Source organism: Zalophus californianus, chromosome 4 (assembly GCF_009762305.2).
Source record: "Zalophus californianus isolate mZalCal1 chromosome 4, mZalCal1.pri.v2, whole genome shotgun sequence".
NCBI classification, from domain to species: domain Eukaryota; kingdom Metazoa; phylum Chordata; class Mammalia; order Carnivora; family Otariidae; genus Zalophus; species Zalophus californianus.
In genome coordinates this window covers 138,171,682-138,196,888 of record NC_045598.1, presented here as the reverse complement: position 1 = coordinate 138,196,888, position 25,207 = coordinate 138,171,682, and the positions used below count along the sequence as shown (strand labels likewise).

At 38.5% G+C, this 25,207-nt stretch overlaps 1 long non-coding RNA gene across 1 annotated transcript; it reads left to right on the top strand.

Annotated features, from left to right (window-relative positions):
* LOC113916799 lies at positions 1-21,596 on the top strand. The gene is made up of 3 exons (XR_003518043.2): positions 1-238; positions 14,218-14,320; positions 21,182-21,596. It is a non-coding gene; the product is annotated as an uncharacterized LOC113916799 (long non-coding RNA).
* The last annotated feature ends 3,611 nt before the right edge of the window (positions 21,597-25,207 follow it).

Sequence of the window (25,207 nt, the reverse complement as noted above, 5' to 3'; positions counted from 1 at the left end):
GTGGATGCCCGGTATTTGTGTGAAACCCATACTTTCTCCGTCCGCGACCCACCCACACCCGGGAGGCCTGGAGGTAAGGATTTAACCATCTGACGGGCAAGAGCAGAGGGACCGTGACGTCATCAACATCCGCCCACCGCGCGCCCGAGGTTGACAAGGTCATGGAAGGCAGAGCTTAAGTGTTTAACTTGGTACAGCCCTCGCGCAGCACGTCTCCTTCGACGACTGGGCTTCTCAGGTAAGCGAAACATAGCCTAGGAGAAAAAAATGAGCACACACACAGGCCAAAAAGAGAAAACAGTTAAACACAAAATCTGTAAATGGCCTCCTTAGGGGGAAGTAGCCTGGAAGTTTCCAAGTATCACGAAAAAAAAAATCTTAAAATACTGAGCAAACATCCAGCATGGTTTCAGGTAACAAAAGAATAAAATACTAGTAAATTTTTCTAAATTAGCTGCTGAATTACTAACATCCATTTGCGAAAAAGATTTGAGATTTAAATGAAGATGAACGCTCAAGTTAATTAAAAAGTAAAGTGAGAATAAAAATGGACGAGGGCTATTAAGGCTCAAAACTAGATGGAACACAAACACTGACAAGGGGAGGGATGAGGTGCTTCGTGTTCTGTATGCTGCCCTAAATATGGCTAACATTTTACAAGAAAAGGGATTTTCTATAAATGTTTGGAAGAATAGAATATCCAACAGAAACATACTATTGTCTATTTGGAAACTTCTGTATACAGTCACTTCTTATGTATAAAGCAAGATAATGCCATCTTAAATATTCAGAAACAGCATTATGCTCTTAATAAGAACCACTAAGTCACTAGTAGGAGGAGGCCTGATTAGAAAGTCTGCATGTTAGTTGAAGGTCATTGATTGCGCTTCTTTCAGCATGCATTGGTAGAACACCTATGTGTTTGGCTTATACTGTCATTTTCTGAGGATTCCAGAACCTTAGGCATTCACTGGGGTCATCTTCCTGTCAGTGGGTCCACAACATTCACCAGGCTCTTTGAGCAAAGCACTGACAAAGGTCTTTTGGTCTGCTTTTCTAGATTTATGATGACACATTCTCCCCCATCAAAATGTTTGTACATTTTTTCTCCTATCGTTGATTCTTTATCTGTATTTTTCTTGTTCTGCAGATAAATACCAAGTGATTAAAAGATACTAATTTTAATTTCCCTTTTTATTTTTGTACTAAGGTTTTTTGTTGTAGTAATTCAATGCTAAAGTGATAGTATTGTCATTTTAAGAAGATTGCTTAAGCAATTATTTAACATTTAAAAAAAAGATTTTATATATTTATCTGAGAGAGAGAGAGAGCATGAGCAGGGGGAGGGGCAGAGGGAGGAGGAGGAACAGACTCCCTGCTGAGCAGGGAGCCTGATGCGGGCTGGATCCCAGGACCCTGGGGTCATGATCTGAGCTGAAGGCCGATGCTTAACCTACTGAGCCACCCAGGAGCCCCAATTATTCAACATTTTACATTATATTTAGTTAAGTAAGAACATTATTACGAAATCTGGTTTTATAAAGGAAAAAATATCTCTAACGTGTATATATGCATATGTGTATATAGGTATGTGTATATATATGCTAAGGTGTATACAAATCAGTCTTCTTTACTTTAACACCTTAATAATGATGTTTACTCCTGTGAAATGTCATGATCAAGCAATGGATTGCCCTGAAAATTTAAACACACAGTTGCAAAATTCTCATACTTCTAAACTTTCATCCATTATGCCTATAAGGAAACTCCCCTTTATTAGTGTATATGTGCAAATTATGGACCTAATTCAGTAACAGGTGTTTTCTACAGCCTTTCCATACATTTCTGCATAATGAGATGTTTTACTGTACTTACTGTAAGCATATTACTAGAAATTATGTCTTTGGTTGTGCAGCTTTAAACCAACCCTCAGCCCCTCAGCCTCTCAGCCTCTAAAAACAAGCAATAACATTCCAAGTCAAAGTTAGAGCCCTGAGCACCTTAGAGAAGCATTTCCTGAAGTCTATTCTGTGGACAGCAGTGAGAACCTGTGTGAAAGCCCGTGTTTAAAAGAGTGTGGCGGGGGAGGAGGTAGGATCCTTGTTAAAAACATTTTGGGAAGCATTTTATATCCTCCCTGTTGGAGATTCACAACATACATTAACATATTAAAGACTCTTACATTTATGCTCAATTGATTTTCAACAAAGGTGCCAAGGCAATTCAATAGGGAAAGGACGGTCTTTTCAACAAATGGTGCTGGGACAATTGGATAGCCACATGCAAAAAGATATATTTAAACTCTTACCTCCCATCACACTCAAAATTTTAACTCCAAATGAATCATTCATCTAATTGTGAGAGCTAAAATGATAAAACTCTTAGAAGAAACGTAGAAAATCTTCATGACTTTCATAAATATTACCCCAAAAAGCACAAGCCATAAAAGAAAAAAATTAATAAGTTGAACTTTATCAAAATTAAAAATATTTGTGCTTAAAAAGACACCATTAAGAAAGTGAAAAGATATGCCACAGAGAAGATATTTGCAGATCATATTTGATTCAGGTCTTGTATCCAGAATACAAGGAACTCTTGCAACACAATAATAAGGAAGTAACCCATTTTAAAAATGGACAAAACATTTCAATAGATATTTAAGCAAAGAAGACATATGAATGGCCAATACATACATGAAAAGCTCCTCAGTATTATTCGCTATCAGGAAATCAAATTGAAACCACAACTGAGATGCCACCAGGCACCACTATGAAGACTAGTTGGTGAAGATGTGGGGAATTTGGAACTCATGCACTGCAGGTGGGAATGCAAAATAGTGCAGCCACTTTGGAAAACAGTTTGGGGGGTTTCTTGAAAAGTTAAGCATAGGGCGCCTGGGTGGCTCAGTTGGTTAAGCGACTGCCTTCGGCTCAGGTCATGATCCTGGAGTCCCGGGATTGAGTCCCGCATCGGGCTTCCTGCTCAGCAGAGAGTCTGCTTCTCCCTCTGACCCTCTTCCCTCTCGTGCTTTCTATCTCTCATTCTCTCTCTCTCTCAAATAAATAAATAAAATCTTTAAAAAAAATTAAATGGAAAATCAAAATAATTAGTTTAAAAAAAAAGTTAAGCATAAACTTACCATATCATTCACAACTTTAATCCTAAGTATACGCCCAAGGGAAATAAAGACGTATGTCCACACAAAGACATGAATGTTCAGTAGCACTATTCACGATAGCCAAAGTTCACAGTGGAAACAGTCCAAATCCCTGTAAACTCGTGAATAGATAAAAAAGAGGTATATCCATATAGTATATTATTTGTCAGTAAAATAAATGAAATACTGATACATGCTATAAAATGGATGAACCTCAAAAACACTATGCTTAGTGAAAGAAGCTAGACACAAAAACCAAATATTGTAGGAGTCCGTTTATATAAAATTTCCAGAAGAGGCACATCCATAAAGACAGAAAGTAGATTAGTGTTTGCCTGGGCCTGGAGGTGGGAATTCAAAGTAATGGCAAATGAGAACAAGGGATGCTTTTGAGGTGATAAAAATATTCTAAACTTGGATTGTTAGTAGTGGTTGTACAACTGTGTAAATTCACTAAAAATCATTTAATTGTACCTTTAAAGCAAATGAATTTTTCATGGCATGTAAATTATACCTCAATGAAGCTGCTGTTGTTTAAAGGAGAGGGTGTTCTCTGTTCAAAACAGTTTGGGAAACATTTTATATCCAATCTCGTGGAGATCCACAACATATATTAACATGTTAAAGACCAGCACCTGGGTGGCTCAGTCGGGTAAGCGTCTGCCTTAGGCTCAGGTCATGGTCCCAGGGTCCTGGGATCAAGCCTCACATCGGGCTCCCTGCTCAGCGGGAAGCCTGCTTCTCCCTCTCCCACTCCCCCTGCTTGTGTTCCTGCTCTCACTGTGTCTCTCTGTCAAATAAATAAAATCTTAAAAAAAAAATATTAAAGACCAAGAAACTCTATGGTAAAGAAACCTATTTAATTTTTTAATCCAACATAAACCAAATTTATATGACCGCAGGAGCTTTAAAAAAAATTACACCAATTAAACTGTTTCAAAATGAGTGTTAAGGGAAACATAATTAGGAATTGCTGAAGGGAGTTCCCTCCACTCTATATCCCTTAACTTCTCCAAACCCTCAAGTCTAAGGAAATGGCATACACTTGACTAATCCTGAGACTTTTTAGCAAAAATAAATACAATTTATATATTTAGTCAGTCTTTATGAATCAGCAAACTGGAAAGGCCTCTCTACCCACCCATGACTGCCATTCTGTGTACCAGATTTCTGCTGGGGCCTCAGGCTGAGAGGCTGAGATTAAACAGTAAGTATAAATGAAGCTGAAGGTAATTAATTGCGTAATTTTGAGTTGTTCCAGGGTAATTCCACTACTAAAATTATATCATAAAATTAGAACATTAAGAAGGATTACTGTTAAAAGAAAAATAGGTGTGAATAAGGCACCTGATCCATGTGTGAATCATGTCCAAAGGACTTGGCTCATATTTGAATCATGTATAACAGTTGAATGACAAACATGTGCTTGCTAGATTCCTCATAGTCACTGTTTTTTTTTAAAGATTTTATTTATTTATTCGAGAGAAAGAGAGAATGAGAGATAGAGAGCACGAGAGGGAAGAGGGTCAGAGGGAGAAGCAGACTCCCTGCTGAGCAGGGAGCCCGATGTGGGACTCGATCCCGGGACTCCAGGATCATGACCTGAGCCGAAGGCAGTCGCTTAACCAACTGAGCCACACAGGCGCCCCAGTCACTGGTTTAATAATTGATGTAGATCATATCTAGAGTCTTGATCATGGGAACTACCATTGGAAAAAACTGGAAGCCCCCAATTCATGGGTCTTTTGTTCTTTATGGGGGGTAGGGTGACTGTTGCATCTAAGGTATGAGGAAAATTTGATTAGAATTATTTACATAAGGAAGGAGAAGAGGAATTTTTAAAAGAAGCATTAACAAGATATATTTTGCAAACAAGTATTTATACTTTTCTGTCAAAGAGAGACATGAGGGGCACTTGGGTGGCTCAGTTGGTTAAGTGTCTGCCTTCAGTTTGGGTCGTGGTTTCGGGGTCCTGGGATCAAGCCCTGTGTCTGGCTCCCTGCTCAGTGGAGAGTCTGCTTCTCCCTCTCCCTCTGCCCCTCACCCCCTGCTTGTGCTCTCTCTCTCTCAAATAAATAAATAAAATCTTAAAAAAAAAAAGATTCTCTCTCTCCCTCTGCTCCTTCCCCACTCACATGCTCTTTCTCAACCAATAAAGAGAGAAATGATTGTGGGAATAAGAAATGGATAAAGGATTTATTATACCCAATTGGTTACTTTGTAAAGAATTTCTTATAACCATATTAACAAAGAATGGGGCACCTAGACGGCTCAGTCTGTTAAGCGTCCGACTCTTGATTTCAGCTCAGGTCATGATCTCAGGGTGGTAAGATTGAGCCCTGCATCAGGCTTTGCGGTCACTGGGGAGTCTGCTGGAGATTCTCTCCCCCTACCCCTCCCCCAGCTCGTGTACTTTCTCTTTCTCTCTGTTTAAAGTAAATGAATAAATCGTAAAAAAAAAAAAAACTACAAACACATCTATATGGAATACTGTTGGACTATGAAATGGATTTGCTAAGAGAATGATAATTTTTAATGATACTCTTCAGAAAAAATTTGGCTTCAAGCAAGGCACAGAGAATGTTATTTGTCCTTTGTCTTTATTCCAAATATATGCAAATAATATTGATGAGCCCAAAAGATACCAGCCAGAATTTCAGAAATGTTGGTTTTCACATTTGGGAAGTGAATAGAAACTTTTGATGGAATTATTTTAGGGACATGCAGGGTAAAAGGCCAAAAGAGCATTTTTAAACACCATTTTATATAAATTTTGCATTAATCTATTCATAGTTACTTGTAACTAGAATACTCTTTCAAACAAGTTTGTATTGAATAGGAAAACAAAAATCATCCAAGATTAAACTTGTTTAAGCAAGAGAAGAAAACTCCCCTTGTTCAAATAAGGGGAGAAAGCAACAACTTTTTGATAATCTCTAAAGTCTGAATTTGTGTTCTAAGTACACATGTAAACTGCAGCTTAATAACATGCTTATGACAGATGAAGTTAAAAAGGCTTCAGGCATGCAACCCCAGTGCACTTTGGAAACCAAAAATGCCCCTTCTCCCAGCCATCCCCATCTAAGTTAATCTGATTTTTGTCTGTAATCTAACTTTTGTTTATACCAACATTTGTCTCTAAAGTTTGGATTTCAAACATATCTATTTTGCAAATTCCACTTCCACTTTTTACTGGCTTTCTTATGCTAGTTTTAAAGTTTTTCCCTCAAAATCAGGCTTGCCTCTGACAGTATCACATCTTCATATATTCTTCATACCTCTTCATGTTGGTGGAATCTTGTTTTCTCAAAAACAGCTTTGCAATTTCTGATGTGCCTTTGCTGTTTTCTAAGTTAAAAAGTAAAACATTTTTTACTCCTACTTATAAACAGAATGCCTTATGTTTACTCCAGGTTGTACAAAGGGTTGAGGATGTGAAGAGTGAGATGGAGAAGTCAAAGACTTTTTTGAAGGATAGGAGTAGAGTTTATTTGTAAAGGGACTGTGTCCACTGATAGAGGTCACCTCTATGTGCCTCTTGAATCTGGGTAAAATGACAAAAGAAGGACCCTGTCAAGACTTTCTCCATATTTATGTGTCACTTCATTTTAGCCTATAGCTTAAAATGATCTCTCTTCTCTCCAGCTGGATTCAAGCATTGTTAAGTACTTAACGATTGTTTTAAATAATTTTATTTTATTTATTTTTTAAAAAGATTTTTTATTTATTTTTTGACAAAGAGAGACACAGCGAGAGAGGGAACACAAACAGGGGGAGTGGGAGAGGGAGAAGCAGGCTCCCTGCAGAGCACGGAGCCCCATGCAAGGCTTGATCCCAGGACCTTGGAATCGTGACCTGAGCCCAAAGGCAGACGCTTAATGACTGAGCCACCCAGGCGCCCTTGTTTTAAATAGTTTTTTTAAAATATTTTATTTATTTATTCATGAGAGACAGAGAGAGAGAGAGAGAGAGAGGCAGAGGGAGAAGCAGGCTCCCGAGGAGCAGGGAGCCTGATGCGGGACTCGATCCCAGGACTCCTGGATCATGACCTGAGCTGAAGGCAGACGCTTAACCATCTGAGCCACCCAGGGCGCCCTTAAATAATTTTAATAACAATTATGTAATCACCTTCACAGAATGTAGAGAAAAATGAGAGAAGAAAAAATAATCACCCTTTGTTCTACTCCCCTAATGCAACCTTTGTTAGCATTTTAATATGTTTCCTTCCGTTTTCTATCAGCTCTTTTTTTGCATAGTTGTGATCACAATCTACTTACAGTTTGGGGTTCTGTTCTGTAGAATAAGATCTCCCTGGTTACTAAATGTTCTTTATAATCGTAATGTGGAAGCTCTGCATAATACAACATATTGACAATCTTTCATTTTTTGACATTTAAAAAATCATAATACTGTGATGAGCATTTTTCTGCATATGATATGTCAATATTTTGGGTTTAATAATTATCTGTAATGAATCTTAGCCCTCCAAGACTGGCAATACAGCAGGGTGGCACTCCGGGAGGGAGTCCACAATGCCAGTGGATGCCAGCCTTCTCCTAAAACTTTGCACTGATTTAAAAAATGTATCAGGAATCAGATTTGTAGCTTGTTTAAGTCAGCAACCACTCAGAATTATAAGCAAAAGAGAAAAGATGAAAAAACGTTAGGAGGAACAGAGGGTCTTGAAGTTCATTTCTTCCAACTGTATCAGGGAGGATATCCTACTGCCACAGAGCAACTAAAATGCTTGCATTTGTTTGATTGGATATCCAAAGGAATGCACTCTTGTTAGTTAACGTCAGACTCCTTGTGCCATTTTTAAGGTCAAAAATAGGTTGTTTAACTTAAATGGGAATTAAAGGAGAATTAGAATCTTTTTTTAAAAAATATTTTATTTATTTATTTGACATAGAGAGAGAGACAGAGTGAGCACAAGCAGGGGGAGTGGCAGGCAGAGGCAGAGGGAGAAGCAGGATCCCCACAGAGAAGGGGGAGCCCAATGCGGGACTCGATCCCAGGACTCCGGGATCATGACCTGAGCTGAAGGCAGTCGCTTAACCAACTGAGCCACCCAGGTGCCCGAGAATTAGAATCTTTTTAAAAATTATTTATTTAAATAATCTCTACACCCAGTGTAGGGCTCAAACTCACAACCCCAAGATCAAGAGTCACACGCTCTTCCAACTTAGCTAGCCAGGTGCCCTGAAAATTAGAATCTAATAGCCTTTTGTTCTTAATAAAAAATAATTTATAGGGAGCACCTGGCTGGCTTCAGTAGAGCATGCAACTTTTGATCTCGAGATCATGAGTTTGAGCCCCATGTTGGGTGTAGAGATTACTTTTTAAAAAATAAATAAAACAAAAAAAATAGTTTATATTTTGTTTTCATTAAAGAACCCTGGCTGGCTGGCTCAGTGGGTAGAGCATGTAACTCTTGATCTCGGGGTTTTAAGTTTGAGCCCCTTGTTAGGTGTAGAGATTACTTAAAAATAAAATCTTAAAAAAAAATAACAAAGGCAGTGCTACTCAAGGTTATATGCTGCAGTATTTTCATAGATTGAAATGGTTGATAAGCCCCAAATTGGTTTCTTCAATCTCATTCTTCATTGCTTCCTCCCAAATAATGTATTTCATTGTTAATATAAAAGTGCACCGTTGTACTCTCAAAAGAACTTGGCAGTTCATAAATAAAGAATGGGGAAAAAGTATGCAAATCTTTGCCAACCTCCAAGTCCCTTCAGGTTAATTTAGCTGTCACACATAATTTCCCAGGAAAGAAAGCAGCCCATGTCTATAAACCACCCGGTTAACTCATCTACACTTGCATCAAGCACTTCACTCCTGTGTAATTTTTTCATCACAGTATGATTTACTGTGACAAAAGCATTGATGAGGTCAGTAACCACATTTTGCTCAAACTGATTATTCAGTAACTGTAGGCAAATCTTGAAGCATCCTGCAGAAGTAACGGGTCCTTCATCACAACGTCACAAAACACCAGCATTAGATAATTAAATTTCCATTACCTATAACATGATTCTTAACACGTCAGTAAGATAATAATAGAGTTGTTGTTTATAATTGCTTAAAATATTCTTTTCTGCCTCCTCAAAAAAAACAAAAATCCAGACATCACGAATGTATTTTTAGTGTATCTGTTTGAACTATAATGAGCTCTAATTAATTTCCTAGGGACTGTTTGTCCTAGTTCGGGTCATCCGGTCATTTTTTGTTTTTTTTTTTAAGATTTATTTATTTTATTAGAGAAAGAGAAAGAGAGGGGTAGAGAGGGAGAGAGAGAATCCCAAGCAGGCTCCCCACTGAGTGTGGAGCCCATGCGGGGCTCAATGCCATGACCCAGAGATCATGACCTGAGCTGTATTCAAGAGCTGGATGCTTAACCAACTGAGCCACCCAGGCGCCCCCATCCTGTTGGTTTTAATCCTACTTTCATTTGACCATATTGCTTCTCACTGCACCTGAATTAAGAATAGAAATAGAAGAGAGGGCTCTGGGGCCCCAGCCCTTCCCTCTATTTCCACTCGCATGTGAACTGGTGGTAGCTGTTCTAATTAACTATTGCTGCGTAGCAAGCCACCTGTACTTAGTGGCTTAAAACAAGAACCATCGTTTATTTTGCTCATGAAGCTACAACCTGGGACAGGGTTCAGCAGGGACAGCCTTTTTCTTCCCACAGCATCAGCTGGTGACAACAGCTATGAGCTGGAATCATCACCCAAAGACCCACTCACACGTCTAGCAATTGATACTGACTGGAAAGTGGGACTTTAGCTGGGGCTGTTGGATGGAACACCAGTATGTGGCCTTTCCATGAGCCTGCTTGGCTTCTTCACATAGCAGCTGGGTTCTAAGAGCACATGTCCTAAGAGGACAGAGCAAAAGTCCATGGCATTTTTATGACCTCCCTTTGGAAGTCATATGGCATCTCTTGCGACTGTATTATATTGATTGAGGCAGTCAAAGAGGTCCACCCAGGTTCAAGAGGAGGAGACCTAAGCCACACTACTTGATCGGAGGAGTGTTGGGTCTCATTGTACAAGGAGCATGTGGGATAGGGTATATTGTGATGGCCGTCTTTAGAAAATAAAATCTTCCACAGTTGCTAAATGAATCATTCAGATAGAAATACTAATTTTTTAAGAAGTCTGTTTTTAAAAATATTTAGATGCTACCATTGATCTCTAAGTACAATTATCTCATTCTATCTTTGTGAAACATAGAGGCCTTCACAAGGGAGGACCCTTTATGCTGGCTCTTAAGAAGTGTGGTAATAAAAAAGGATGGGTGGAGGAATTATTTATAGTGGTGGGAACAAGATACCTCATCAGTTATATTTCTAATGACGATACCAACTTTCAGACTGTTGGAAATAAATGATCTTGTACTCAGGTTATTCTGGTTGCATCTTAAGTTTAATTTTTCATGTAATATATCTGAATAGGTCATAACTGACTTAGTGACACTTTAGTATTTCACTAAGAGAATGACACACTAAAAACCAGGAATTAGTACATAATAGGAAATGTTATAAATGTGTTATAAATCTAAATACCTGATGTTTCCACAAGACACTAGAGTATTGGTTTCCAAACCATTATTTACCAATAAATGTGCATTGAATCAATGAATAAATAGCCATTTATCATTGTTCTCAAACAGAACTATTTCTCAAGTATAACGTGTTCCTTAATTACTCCTAAAACAAACTTAAGTCATGTCTATGTGAGATCAAAGAAGATGTTTTTGGATAAAAAATAAACACCCAAATCCTTTTGCATCTGCATTTTTAGCATAAATGAGGTTATTTTATGCACATAATTCTGAGTTATTTTCACTTTAAATTGATGGTGACTATTTCCTATGTCAGTTCATATAGTTCTACATTCTTTTTAACATGTACCTAATAGGGTATCTTAGGTATTAGGTATGTACCATAATCTAACCATTCCCTACTTATGGGCATTAAAATGTTTCTAGTGTTTCACTATTACAAACAATGGCATCTCTGGATGATTGTGAATTGCTTTGACTTTACTGTATTTTCTAAAATTACATTTGTAAGTAATATGAAAAACATAATTTGGCTTCTAAAAAGATACCAATGCATCAGATGCATTAGATAGCCAGAGATAGGTTATTTATTATGTAAGTAGGTGTTCACATTTGGTTTTAATTCTGCTCCCCATTTCATTTCAAAATGTTTGTTTCTAAGGGGAGTCTTCCAGAAAAAAAGCCTTCTGATTGGCCTTTTATTCACCCTACTTTTACTCTAGCTAGGCAAACAGTATAGGAGTACGGGAAACATTTTGGGTAAACAGTTGAGAACAAGTTGGAAATGGAATCCTTATTTGGACAACTTTTAAAGAAATACCTTCTTTCATGTGGATTTAGCTATAGGAGAGTTTGGATTATTTTCTTGCTCAAAGTGGACTCCTTGTTAGAAGTCAGGGTAGTGATTACCCTTGGATGGAGAGAGAATAACTGTTAAGGATCCCTGGGAACAACAGACTTCCAGGGTGCCAGTAATGTTGTTTGTTAAAAGGGGTACAAGTTTCACACAGATGTGCTCTGCTCACTTTGTGAAAATTCATCAAGCTCTGTACTTTTGTTGTCTTCACTTTTCTGTATTATGTTATTCTTTAAATTCAAGTTAAGAAAATAAAGGGCCATGGAATGAAAGATGATGTCATTTTGACAAACTCAAAGAAATCAATGAAATAAAGGGATGAGCCAAGAGGACTTGTAATTTGAGTAGTTTCAGGACAATGTGCTAGCTATATATCATTCAAGACAATGAGAAAAGGTAGCTAATGACAAAATTCCCACCATATCAAATAATATTTTTGCTCTCATAAAAAATTTAATATTTCAGGCCTTGACTATTATTTGTTTGTCTTATCCATAAAGTTGTCACCATTGTTCTTTCCCAAGTGATTCCCTCCACCTCCGTACTTGATCTCTCACTCCCCAAATCCATCAACACCCTACTACATTAATTAATCATGCCCAGTGTTGGCCTTTACACTGGTTCCTTTCCCTCAACCTATAAAAAAAATATCCAAATCTCTTCCTATCCTGGAAAAGGTCTCCCAACAACCAGGCTCCTTTCCCAGTGTTTGTCCTCCACTGTTGTCATTTCCTTCCCTGCGTGCAGTCTTCATTTTCTCTCTTTTTAACTATCTGTTAAATCCATGCAACTACAAATGGTTATGTTGGTTTATTGCACTATTGCATGGTATCATAATAATTTATGTGTTGCCCACCCCCACACTATCAAACTATCAGCAGTGAAGAGACTGTCCATACTTACTCATCATCATATTAGCAGAACCAAGTACAGTGTCTTCCTTTCTGAAACTTCATTCATTGTTGCCACCAAGAAACTCTTAAGTAAATGACTCCCCTAGGGCCATGATATAAGAGCACATTCCACCTCCTTCCTCCCTCTACCACTGCCCCTCCTTTGGGCTCTTGATCTTTTCTGACTCAAGTTCTCTTAGAGTTGATTAGTCCTGTAAGGTCTGGAATCTATCCTGCCCACCACCATATTCCCAGTAACTGACCAAGTGCCCAACTCATGGCAGAGGCTTCATAGATCTTCCTCTAATAAATGAAACGAAGGAATAAATGAATGAATGAAAAAGAAGAGTGGAAATTGAATCTGAGGTAGATTGGCAAAGTTTTTGGAGCTGATACATATATAAGATATTTCTAGTTTTCATTCTTTGCTGTATCCTAGACCAGAGCAGTGTTTTTCAAGCTACTCGTTAAGATCAATTAGTAAGTTGTGAAATCAACTTTCTGAGTCATAATTGACTTTTTGAAAATAAACAGAATACCTTAGAACAAAACAAATAGAGGAACAGATTAAGGTGGAATGGAATAAAAAATAATCAGTGAATTGCAGGAGGAAAAGGAAAGAACTATTTCATAACACTTTCTCAGTTATATGTATACATGTAAATGCTTGTTCTAGATTCCAGTTTAAAATATTTCTTAATGTGTGTCAGGCTCAAAAAATTGGAAAGCTACTGCCCTAGTAGCCCGTGCAAGATAGAGTTAACGAAACGTCGAAAGGTAGACAGCCATGAGAGAAATTAGGTTATCATAAAGATCAGCAAAGTTTGAGCTGCTTATTTCTTTATTATTTTTTGTTATCTTTTGGTATTTTTGGCAGCACAAAGTCTTCTAAACAAGTTAATCTTCAACCCAAAGGCACAGTTCACTTCAAAATGTCCAGAAAATTTTCTTGAAATAGGAGATAGATAAATCAACTATCTGTATAGAATATATTAATGTACCAGTGTCACAAAAAAACATACAGGACTCAGTGTGAAGATAGCATGCACTACTTTTTTTCTTTGTCAAAAAAATAGTTTCAATATATTTTAGATACATATATGCCGTTTAATATAGTTTAGGAATATTTTTACTTGATTCACATGTTCTCAGGTTCAGATCTACCTTTACATTTTCTTAATTCATAGCAATTTCTTAATGAAATCTCATTTTCCTTTCATGTAATATATCTAATTTTCTTGCTATCCTTCCAATCAGATTGAGCTGGTGACCTTCACTTGTGACCAGTCACTTTGACTCTCTCTGACCATGTTACCCTGAGGTTGAAAGTTACACTATAGTACCTGTTACTGGATCTTGCTCTGGACACCCGTGTCTGGCAGGAGGCAGTTCTTAGAGCCCTAGACAGAGATAAAGGATCATGTGGTGGCTTCCCTCATCACATGGAATGCGATGTTGGGAAAGCAGGTTGGGATGACATGCTTGCCTATTAAAGCAGAGCTCTGCCTGAATCACATGGACGAAGAATGGGAGGAAGGATGACATCAGAGATCTTGAGAAGACAAAAGACTAAACCAAATAAACAAATGTATCCCCCTAGGAGGTCTCCCAGCTTCCAGGCTCCGTTGCACCTCAGGCTGTTCTCTAGACCGCTGACTGTTGAATGCGTGCATGAACTGTACTGATGTGGAAGGCTCAGCTGTCACATAGTCTGTTCATTAAAAATATTTTCTTTTAAGATCTCCTACATCCAGATTGCATTTAGGAGGAAAGAAAGAAAGCCTGAAGCAGTCAAGACACAGAACCAGACCAGACGGGTGATTCCAAACACTTTTCTTTCAGGTACACAAGAGAGCCATTTTTTGCTGTTTTCTCAAAACCTATTGTAATTGGTAAAGAGAATAAAATGAAGGAACATTGACTTTAGGTGTGGTGAGATTTCTGTCATTGGAACTCTTTGAGTATAAGCCATGTGATTATTGTCTGAGATGTGAAGGAAAGAATGCCGGTGTGGGGGGCTGGGAGATGAGCCCACAGCTCTGAGGCCATTTTATCTCTTAGAACCTGTTCTAGAAGGTCTCCCAAATCACACAAACAAGCAAAAGGTGTTCCAACTCCCTGGCACCAGTTGAGGGCCTGAGTTATCTGTTAAAGGCATGAAGCCACTCGGGGAGCTAACAGCCACTGATTTTTACAGATGGAGAAAATGACTCATAGGGAAACGGCAGTTTTTTGCCTTTACAATTTCTTCTTGTGCTTTTATTTTTTATAATTTTTTTTAAAGATTTTATTTATTTATTTGACAGAGAGAGACACAGCAAGAGAGGGAACACAAGCAGGGGGAGTGGGAGAGGGAGAAGCAGGCTTCCCGTGGAGCAGGGAGCCCAATGCGGGGCTCAATCCCAGGACCCTGGGATCATGACCTGAGCTGAAGGCAGACTCTTAACCAACTGAGCCACCCAGGCGCTCCTCTTGTGCTTTTAGAGATCTATTCAAGAAAAGGATTGAACGCTATAAGCTTTGTATATGAAAGTCCTATAAATATATTTCAGGGAGGAAAGGGAAGTTATTTAATAGGCAAGATGAGAAAGTTCTGGAGATCTGTTTCACAACAATATGAATATATTTAACACTGCTGAACTGAATACTTAAAAATGATTAAGATGGTAAATTTTAGGTTGTCTTTTTTACCGTAGTAAAACTATATTTCATCATGTGTGTTTCTTAAAATACTATTTAAGTAGGAACATTAGATAAACTATCTCTTCATTACTCTTCAGTAGTCCCTAGGTTCAACAATGGATTACAAGTCAAGTGAGGTATTTCAAAGTTGTGTGCCCTGTGGTGTTATCCTAAAAATAAGAGTAGTTATAAGAACCCGCGCACGCATGAGCTTTCATGGTCTTATCGAAGCTGCTGCCTGGGTGCAAAATACGATTAGTCACCTTACCCAGTAGCCCATGGATGTAGCCCATGGGCTGGGAGGCAGTTTTCATGGTGCCTACTCGATGGTGAACAATGAACCAGAAAGGGAACTTAGTAAATTTTATAATCTGTAGAGAAATATGGCATAGTTAGTGATAATTTCATGGTCTCTTTGCCACTCAAAATAAAAGAGATTAATGTAAATTAGAAACTTTTCCCAGTTCTCTAGGTTGAAGTGCACCAGACACTTGGGAAGTTAATTCTTACAACATGTGGCTGGATGATATATGTAGAAGACATCCAGTCCAGAGCCCAGACACATAGCACAAATTTTTATCTCTTCTATTTTGTAATTACCTACAATAGTGTTTGGCATAGCATAGATACTCTACATATTTGTTAAATAAGTAAATAATGGGAATGTAAATAAGTGCAGCCACTGTGGAAGACAGTATGGAGTTTCCTCAAAATGTTAAAAATAGAACTACCCTATGATCCAGCTTTTCCATTTCTGGATATTTATTCAAAGAAAATGAAAATGCTAATTCAGAAAGATATCTGCACCCCTATATTCATTGCAACATTATTTACAGTAGCCAAGATATGGAAGCAACCCAAGTGTCCATCGATAGATGAATGGATAAAGATGTGTTATAGATACACAGTGGAATACAACTCAGCCTTAAAAAAGGATGAAATCTTACAATTTGCAACAACATGGATGGAGTTAGTATTATGCTAAAAGAAAAGTCTGAGAGAGCAAAACAGATACCATATGATTTCACTTATATGTGGAATCTAGAAAAACCCCCCAAAACAATGGGACAGAAACAGACTCATAAATGCCGAGAACAAGCTGGTGGTTGCCAGAAGGGAGGAGAGGAGGGATGGGGATGGGTGAAATAGGAGAAGATTAGGAAGTATAAACTATAAAATAAGTCACAGGGATGAAAAGTAAGCATAGGGAATATAGTCAATAATACTGTAATAACTTTGTACGGTGACAGATGGTAACTATAGTTCTCATGGTGAGCATTTCGTATTAGATACAGTTGTTGAATCACTATCTTGTACACCTAAAACTAATAGAATATTGTACATCAACTATACTTCAATTAAAACATTTTTTAGGGGCGCCTGGGTGGCTCAGTTGGTTAAGCGACTGCCTTCGGCTCAGGTCATGATCCCAGGGTCCTGGGATCGAGCCCCGCATCGGGCTCCCTGCTCGGTGGGAAGCCTGCTTCTCCCTCTCCCACTCCCCCCGCTTGTGTTCCCTCTCTCTCTGTCTCTCTCTCTCTGTCAAAAAAAAAAAAAAAAAATTTTTAAAGTGACTTTTAGAGAAAAAAAAGTAAGGGTTCAGTAAATGTTAGCTAACAATATTTTAGATTTCCAACATAAAGGAAAAACGCTCCACGGACGATGTGACAAAGCTGAGAAAACTGGAATGAATTGCAGTTCAAGATACTGTGCAGTGGGAGATCGACTAGAAATCCAGACGAATTAAGAAAGGCGGTGAGACTTATGTAGGTAATAAAAAAGGAGAGGCAGCTTTTGGAAACCTGAGAACGTAGCGATAGGCGGTCATCCACTGTGCTGATAGATCGTATTCTCACACTAATGCATGTAGCTTTGAGACTTTCCTTTTTCTCGTAGTGACTCAGTTTCTTCAATATTCATTTAACACACATTCAGTAAGTGCTAAGTGCTCCTCTGAAGTTAGGAACATGTGTAAAACCTGGGCCCTGTCGTTTAAAGAGTTCACAGTGAGGGGGGAGTGCAGACACACAACTCAAAATCATAATGTAATAACATAACACGGGGCACCTGGGTGGCTCAGTCGTTAAGCGTCTGCCTTCAGCTCAGGTCATGATCCCAGGGTCCTGGGATCGAGCCCCGCATCGGGCTCCCTGCTCCGCGGGAAACCTGCTTCTCCCTCTCCCACTCCCCCTGCTTGTGTTCCCTCTCTTGCTGTGTCTCTCTCTCTCAAATAAATAAAATCTTAAAAAAAAAATAACACAACATAATATAATACAAGTGTCCACATGGAAGAAGAGTGTGAGCGATGTTATCTAGTTAGTGGGAGGGATGGAAGGGGTGTAAAAGGGTTCCCAGAGAAAGCAGTCATATTGCTAATGGGCCTTTGGAGTGGGAGTTTGCCAGGCAGATAACTAAATGGCAAAAAAAAAAAAAAGAAAGAAAGAAAATAATAATAAATCAGTAATAATAATAAAGGCCTATCATGCACAAGGCATTTTAGCAGACATTTGAAATGCATTGTATATTACATTATGTCATATTTCATTGACCTGCGTGTGCACACACATACATCTTTGGGAACACCAAGGTAAACAGGAAGAGGGCCTGGTCGGAAAGAGAGGAGAAGCAAGCTGGGAAGATAGTATCCAGGCCCAATTCCCATCCTTTTGCTTGGAGCCTCACCACCTCCCTTCCACTGGAACCAGATTCCCTCTACCTACTTCCCTTTCTTTCCCCAGAGCCTTAGGTTTTATTCAGAGCCAGAGAACCCCTCCTTACTTATTGCACCTAGAGAGATTCGGGTCTAAAAAACAGAGGCATCTCCATCCAGGAAGAGCTGTACTGGGGGACAAAGTATAGAAGACAGTGACAGTGATTCTCACTTTTTTCAGTCACGTGGAAAACAGTATCAGGATTCCATCCTTCACGGTTTGGCTCCAGTATCGCAAGCACTCTCTCCACAAATACACATACTCTGCAGAAATACAGTAAGTAGGCACTGACAAGTGATCGAAGAGTCTGCAGACATCAACTACTTGTCTACTCCATGACAAGCTGAGGAGAAGTGGGGCATAAACAAGAAACTTCTCCAATTTGTAGAATGGATCCCAGAAAGCCTGGGACTGGGGCAAAGGATTCTCCAGTCCTGTTTAACCACAGAGTTTCTCTTCATCTTCCTTCCCCTCATTCCCTTGGTAATTAATCAGGAACGGCAGTCTTACAGTACTTCAACTACTAACTAAATTTCATACTGTTACCTCTTGCCATCACCTAAGAATAAGGAGAATCTCACTTGGCTTCTTGTATGTCCTCCCTCCATCTAGGATTCTGCATGACTCTTGGTTGGGGCTCAGTAAAATAGAACTTAAAAAAGAAACTTTCTCAGTAGGTTGATTTATGATACAGATACTATGTGAGCAGCCGTATGAAAGAATGGGGACTGTAGGCTTCGTGCAGCGGTTCTAACTTGAACTCATCAGAATCCCTTGGAGGGCCTGTTATTCGGGGCCCCACCCTCCTTCACCTTCCCACACCCACTGTCCCCCACCCCCAGAGGATTCTGGGTGGGGCCCCCAAATTCACATATCTAGCAAGCTTCAGGTGATGATGCATTCTTTGAAAATCACTAGCTTAGGGTCGTGAAGTTCAGTTGGCATTTGAACCAGTGTGTGGGAAATGTATGGCTTGTTCAGCTGAGCCTCTGATTCAGATTGTCAAGGCACCCAGATATCCAATTTAGAGATCACAGTTCTGCCTGTGTTTTATCTGCTGTGAGAGCAACATCACAACCACTGTCCTTCCGTGTCAGAATGTTTGGCAAAGGAACTACAATAGAGGTTTTTATTTTATTTTTTTAAGATTTTATTTATGTCTTAGAGCACAAGCAGGGGGAGCATCAGGCAGAGGGAGAAGCAGACTCCCCGTTGAGCAGGGAGCCCGATCGATGCAGGGCTTGATCCCAGGACCCTGGGAGCCAAAGGCAGCCGCTTAACCGACTGAGCCACCCAGGCATCCCCAGTAGAGGCTTTTAGAAGTACCACCTCTTTAGTGAGAAAATAGTGTTTATTTGTTAATAAAACAGAAAAGACGGTCGGGTAGGGGGCATTGTTCCTGGAGATGGTGATAATCCACATCTAAGTGCAGTTAGTGTTGGTGAGGTAGGCCATTGTGATGACGCAGTGTTGGGTTAAGGTTTTTTTTGTGCCAGTCTTCCAGCCCTTGACTCGGCCCCTGAATGGTCCACAGAGGCAGAGACCGCCTCTTTGGCTCACGGCGGCACAGTGTAGGACTGGATCCGGCTGGATGGGGGGTGTCAAAGGGTTTGCATCGTAGTGTTACTCCCCCCAGGCCCCAGAATCTTACTTGGACCCAGAGTGCTGAAGCTGGGCCACAGGAGGGGTTTAAAACCACTATCTAACATTAAGCTCAGAAACAACAAAAACAAAAACCAGAAACAAACTCGTAATTCCAGAATCTGAGAGACACCTCAAGAAATTTCCAGGAAAACCACCAGCTTTAAAAAAGGGGCTTAAGGAAGGATGCTGGAGGCACACAGACCTGGGTTTAAGTTCAGCCTTGCATTTTATTTGCTGATTTGAAAAATTTCTTAAATACTTAGTCTCAGTTTTCCTTATTTGTGAATGTTGGACATTGAGGTGGTTTTTATTTTTTATTTTTCACAATTGTGTACAATACTGTGATCAATATCTATACATACATCCTTGAATTAATCTATTATTTAGAAGAGATTCCTACAAGCTGCATCCCTTGGTCAAAAGTAAGAATTCGAGGCATATGATCAAATTGCCTTCCTGACAGTTTCCAGCATTTTACATACTTTTTTTTTTTTAAGATTTTATTTATTTGTCAGAGAGAGAGAGAGAGAGCACAAGCAGGGGGAGCAGCAGAGGGAGAGGGAAAAGCAGGCTCCCTGCTGAGCAGGGAGCCCAATACGGGGCTCGATCCCAGGACCCTGGGATCATGACCTGAGCCGAAGGCAGAAGCTTAACCAACTGAGCCACCCAGGCATCCTGCATTTTACATACATTGACAGCAAATGAGAGTGCTCATTTCCCAGCATCCTAGATATCAGTGAATAGTTAATTCAAAACTCTTGATTTTTGTAGATTTTACATAACCATATGTATCCCAGTGTTGTGTTCTGTGGCAATGCTGTAGTTACTAATGAAGTGCAGTATTTTTACACATTCCATTGGCCATTTCTGTTTCTTCTTTAGTGAATTGACAGTTTATGACCCATACCTATTTTTCACTTTGTGTATTTGTATTTTCCTTACTGTTTTCTAAAAATTCATTATACCCACAGAACAGTAATTTTTTTAAAGATTTTATTTTTAAGTAATCTCTACACCCAACATGGGGCTCAAGCTCACAGCCCCGAGATCGAATTGCATGCTCAACCAACTGAGCCAGCCAGGTACCCCAGTAAATTTCTGTCTGCCATAAATTTGCAAATTTTTTGTCTTTTCATTTTTTTATTATGATGGTTTTTCATATTTAGAAGTTTAAGGTTTATGTGCACTGAATAATTTCTGATGCTCTTTGAAATTATTTATGGCATGCATTCCTAGTGATTTTGGGGAAAATTCATTTATATGTACACAGAATTACTTTGGACCCCATCCATGGAGGGTTAGATGTGCAGATACTAGAAAGATATACAAAGTACAGTAAAGCCCGAAATGAAAGAAGTCACTCTTATACATTTAGTTATAGAACTAAATGTTTAATGTTTAGTTTAGAGACATATATATGAATCAATACCATTCTTTTTTAATAATTTCATATTTTTAATATACTTTTGCATACTTGTATCAGGTATTTTGGTGTTTAAATATTTAAATAAAACATTTATTAATAGAGATGATGAAATGTATTTTTCTTGGGAAGTAGCAAATGTACAATACACCAACAAAATATCCCATGTTTGTGTTTACTAAAGCTATCATAACAAGGTAAATATGAATGAAGACTAAATATTGTTCTTTTTTATTTGTATAGGTCTTAAGACTCATTTTCTCACATGATTCCATAATGGAGGAGGGATCATGGGAAACATTTTCCTTACCCTCAGATTAAAGAAAGGACACTGATTGGCCCCATCCTGAGTTGGAGGGATAAAAAGGAATGTCCTGGGGAGCCAAACACCAGAGTTACCACGATGCACTGCAGAAAGAAACTGGTGAATTTTTTTTTTTCAAGCAAAGTGTTTTTTAATTGAAGTGTAATGCATACAGAAAAGTACACACATTCTAAGTATAGAGTTTGGTGAATGTTTACAAAGTGAAAACACCCCTGTAACTATTACCAAGATCAAGAAATGAAACATAACATCTGAATTTTTAAAAAGTTCTCTCTCTTTGCCGTGTCTCTCTCTGTCAAATAAATAAATAAAATCTTTTAAAAAAATAAATAAGAATTCTCTTAGGTCTTGACTGGCTCCCTTTGAGACCATTTTGGGGCAGTTTTCTGTATATGTTATCTCAATAAATATATTTCCTCAAAATGGTAAAATTACAGTCACCAGTGCTAGTAATCAAAGAGTTAATTCAGTCTTCTAAAGAATAAATACAGAAATCTTTTGGTTTTCAAGAATTTTTTCTCATTCTAATAAATGTTCCTTTAAAAAAAAAAATAGAAGAGGGGTGCCTGAATGGCTCAGTCGTTAAGCTTCTGCCTTTGGCTCAGGTCATGATCCCAGAATCCTGGGATCGAGCCCCGCATCAGGCTCCGTGCTCCTCGGGAGGCCTGCTTCTCCCTCTCTCACTCTCCCTGCTTGTGTTCCTGCTGTCACTATCTGTCTGTCAAATAAATAAATCTTTAAAAAATAAATTAATTAAAAAATTTAAAAAAAAATAGAAGGAAAACAGATGTGAAACAATTTTCAGAACCTAAATGTCTTCCTACCATTTGTCAATCAGTCATCTGCAACCTGTCCCCATGTTCTGGGTTTTCTTCATCAACTTATTCTCTACAGTGCTATAGAATAAGCAAGGTCTTGGTAATTATTTTTTATATTTTGCTGTATTTTTATTTTTGCATTTTTACTTAGAAATAAAGTTATTGTAATTGTAACAACATCTATTCCAGTGTGTTTTAGCAAAAGGGAATAGGTCTATAATTTTTTTCCCAAGCAACTATTTCTTTTTCTTTTTTTTTCTTCACCTCTCTCATATTTTATTGGTTAAAAACAAGTCACAGATTCTACCCTCACTTAAGGGGAGACCCAAGTAAGTATTTTCTAATGTAAAAGTAATACATGTTCATGTTAAAATTTTGGAAATAACAAAAGAAATTATAAAGAAAATGAAATTGTCCATAATCCTATCACTCAATAGTAACCACTGCAAATGCTAAGATCTTTCCAGGATTTTATTCTTCTGTAAATATATAGTTTTTTTTCTTTTGCACAAAATTTGGAACCTCTTCCAGTTCTGTATACCGCTTTTTCTCACTTACGTTTAAAATCTTATGGCTTTGTGTTTCTCATCAGAAAAACACATACCAAGAAATGTAAGTGAAATTAAATTCACATGCTACTCAGTAGTATTTCACCTTGAGCAGAAAGGAAGTCTCTAGAACTAGAACATCTGTGTGGAACCAGGAAGAAACAAAACAAAACAAAAAGTTATCATGGAGAATTTAGTGGAGCTTTAGGGAGATTGACATTTTAGTTTGTCTCCACAAAATGTCACAAGTACACACAAGCTATACAACAGGCACTTTCTGAATTACATTTTCTCTCTCATGGGAAATTAATAAGAGACCACCCGAGAGATCATTTAAGATGGGAGATAACTATTTAGAGAGTAATGTGAGATTAATCTGTAGGAACTGTCTTTTCCACAGTTCATGGGTTTCTCTGCAATTCATAAACATGAAGCACAGTTTCAAAGGTAACTCAATCTGTTAAAAAGCAAAGTTAGATTTGAACATGATAAATTCAGATATCAAAACTTGTAATGGAGAAGAGGATGTGATAGTAAAATTGTTTTCTACCTGGTTAAGACTGAAACCAAGGTGAAAGCATATTAAACTCAGATCCTCTGATGTGGATTTCTTCTAAATAAATCGCCAAGCAATCTTAGTAACAGTTTGGGGATTTGCTTACTTTAAGAGAAATACTGAAAGGAAAATCATGGCTATTTTATTAATTTTGAATTGAGGAAGGCCTTTCTATATAAGACACCAAAGGCAGAAACCATAAAGAGAATAAAATGTCAAAAAACTGGTCTATACATTTACATAAAAAAATCTGTACAACAAAACAATTTTTTTAAAGATTTTATTTATTTATTTGGGGGAGAGAGAGAGAGATTGGGAGAACGTGTGGGGGCGGGGACAGAAGGAGAAGCAGACTCTCTGCGGAGCGGGGAGCCCGATGCGGGACTCGATCCCAGGACCCTGGGATCATGACCTGAGCTGAAGGCAGACGCTTAACTGACCAAGCCACCCAGGTGCCCCAAAACAATGTTTAGAAGGTTTTTTTCTTTTAATTGTATGTGTTGTATAACAGAAAAACATACCTCTATCCACTGTGGGTTTTTTAAATGTAATTAATTTGTTGAGCTTAATTCATTCTGTGCCTCTGACCATCCATGCTGGCCAATTTGTAATTTGTTTTGGGTGGGATATGAATCTTGTAGAAACAGGCCTTTGTAATTACATCAAAATAACTTCTAACAAGGTTTTTATTGAATGCCAAAAATTATACTTAATTGAGGTGGCAGATAAATTATAAGGAAGCAGGCTAGCACCGTTCAAGAGCACTCGCAGCCTTTGAAAGACTCCCAAATCTAGGTTTTAAATTCTGATCCTATACTTGCTAGCTGGCAGTTTATTTACCTTTGTGACCCATAGTTTTTTAATCTGTGAAATGGACCTAAATACCTACTATATAAGGTTTATATGATGATTAATCGGGATAATGTATATTAGGACTTTGGGAGAGTACCTGGTAAAACATTTCTGAATACACGGTCACTATTAATGCTCAGTATTCCTTTGTGGCAGTCATTTAAGAAAAAAACAACAATACTAAACAGTACAAACTAAAAAAGAAGCATGTATAATGAAGCTTGGGAATGTGGCTTCCACAGGTAGGGTGGAAGGTCTTTGTCTTCAATATGGAGTCAGTTTTGTCTCAGTGAAAGTATAAAGGCAATGGGAAAATTTTACAAGTAAAGAAAGAAATGGGGCGCCTGGGTGGCTCAGTCATTAAGCGTCTGTCTTCAGCTCAGGTCATGATCCCAGGGTCCTGGAATCGAGCCCCGCATCGGGCTCCCTGCTCAGAGGGAAGCCTGCTTCTCCCTCTCCCACTCCCCATGCTTGTGTTCCCTCTCTCGCTGTCTCTCTCTCTCTGTTGAAAAATAAAATAATCTTAAAAAAAAAAAAGAAAGAAAGAAATGGAATTTATCAAATACACCACTGCCTGCATTCAATGAACATGTTCAGTTTCTGGAAAAGTGAAATCACTGTGATTCTAGACTACACATGAAGGTGTTCAGCCTACCTCTAAATTTTGTGGTTTTAGGATTTAGATTGGAAATGTGTGACATTCATTAGGGATTCTCTGTACCATCCAAAGAACATTTTGCAAGAAAGTTAGCATTTAACTGCAGGAAACTTAGGTGTGACACTGATACACTTCATGGCAGAAAATGAAAGCTTTGAAGGGAAGCATTCAGCTAGAGAAGTCCGCAAGTCCAGCCCAAATCTGACTGGCCACTTGTTTTTGTATGACTGGTAAGCTAAGAAGAGGGAGAATGGTTTTACATTTTTAAACAGTTGAAAAAGTTTTTTCATGGCATGTGACAATTATATGAAATCAAATTTTGGTGTGTGTAAGTACAATTATAATGGAACACAGCCACGCTCATTTGCCTAAGTATTGTCTATGGCTATATTCCCAATGCAGCAGCAGAGTTGACCAGTTTTGATAGAGACCATATGGCTCCCAAAACCAAAAATATTTACTATCTGACCCCTTACAGGAAAAGTTTGCTGACCACTGGGCTCAAGACAAGC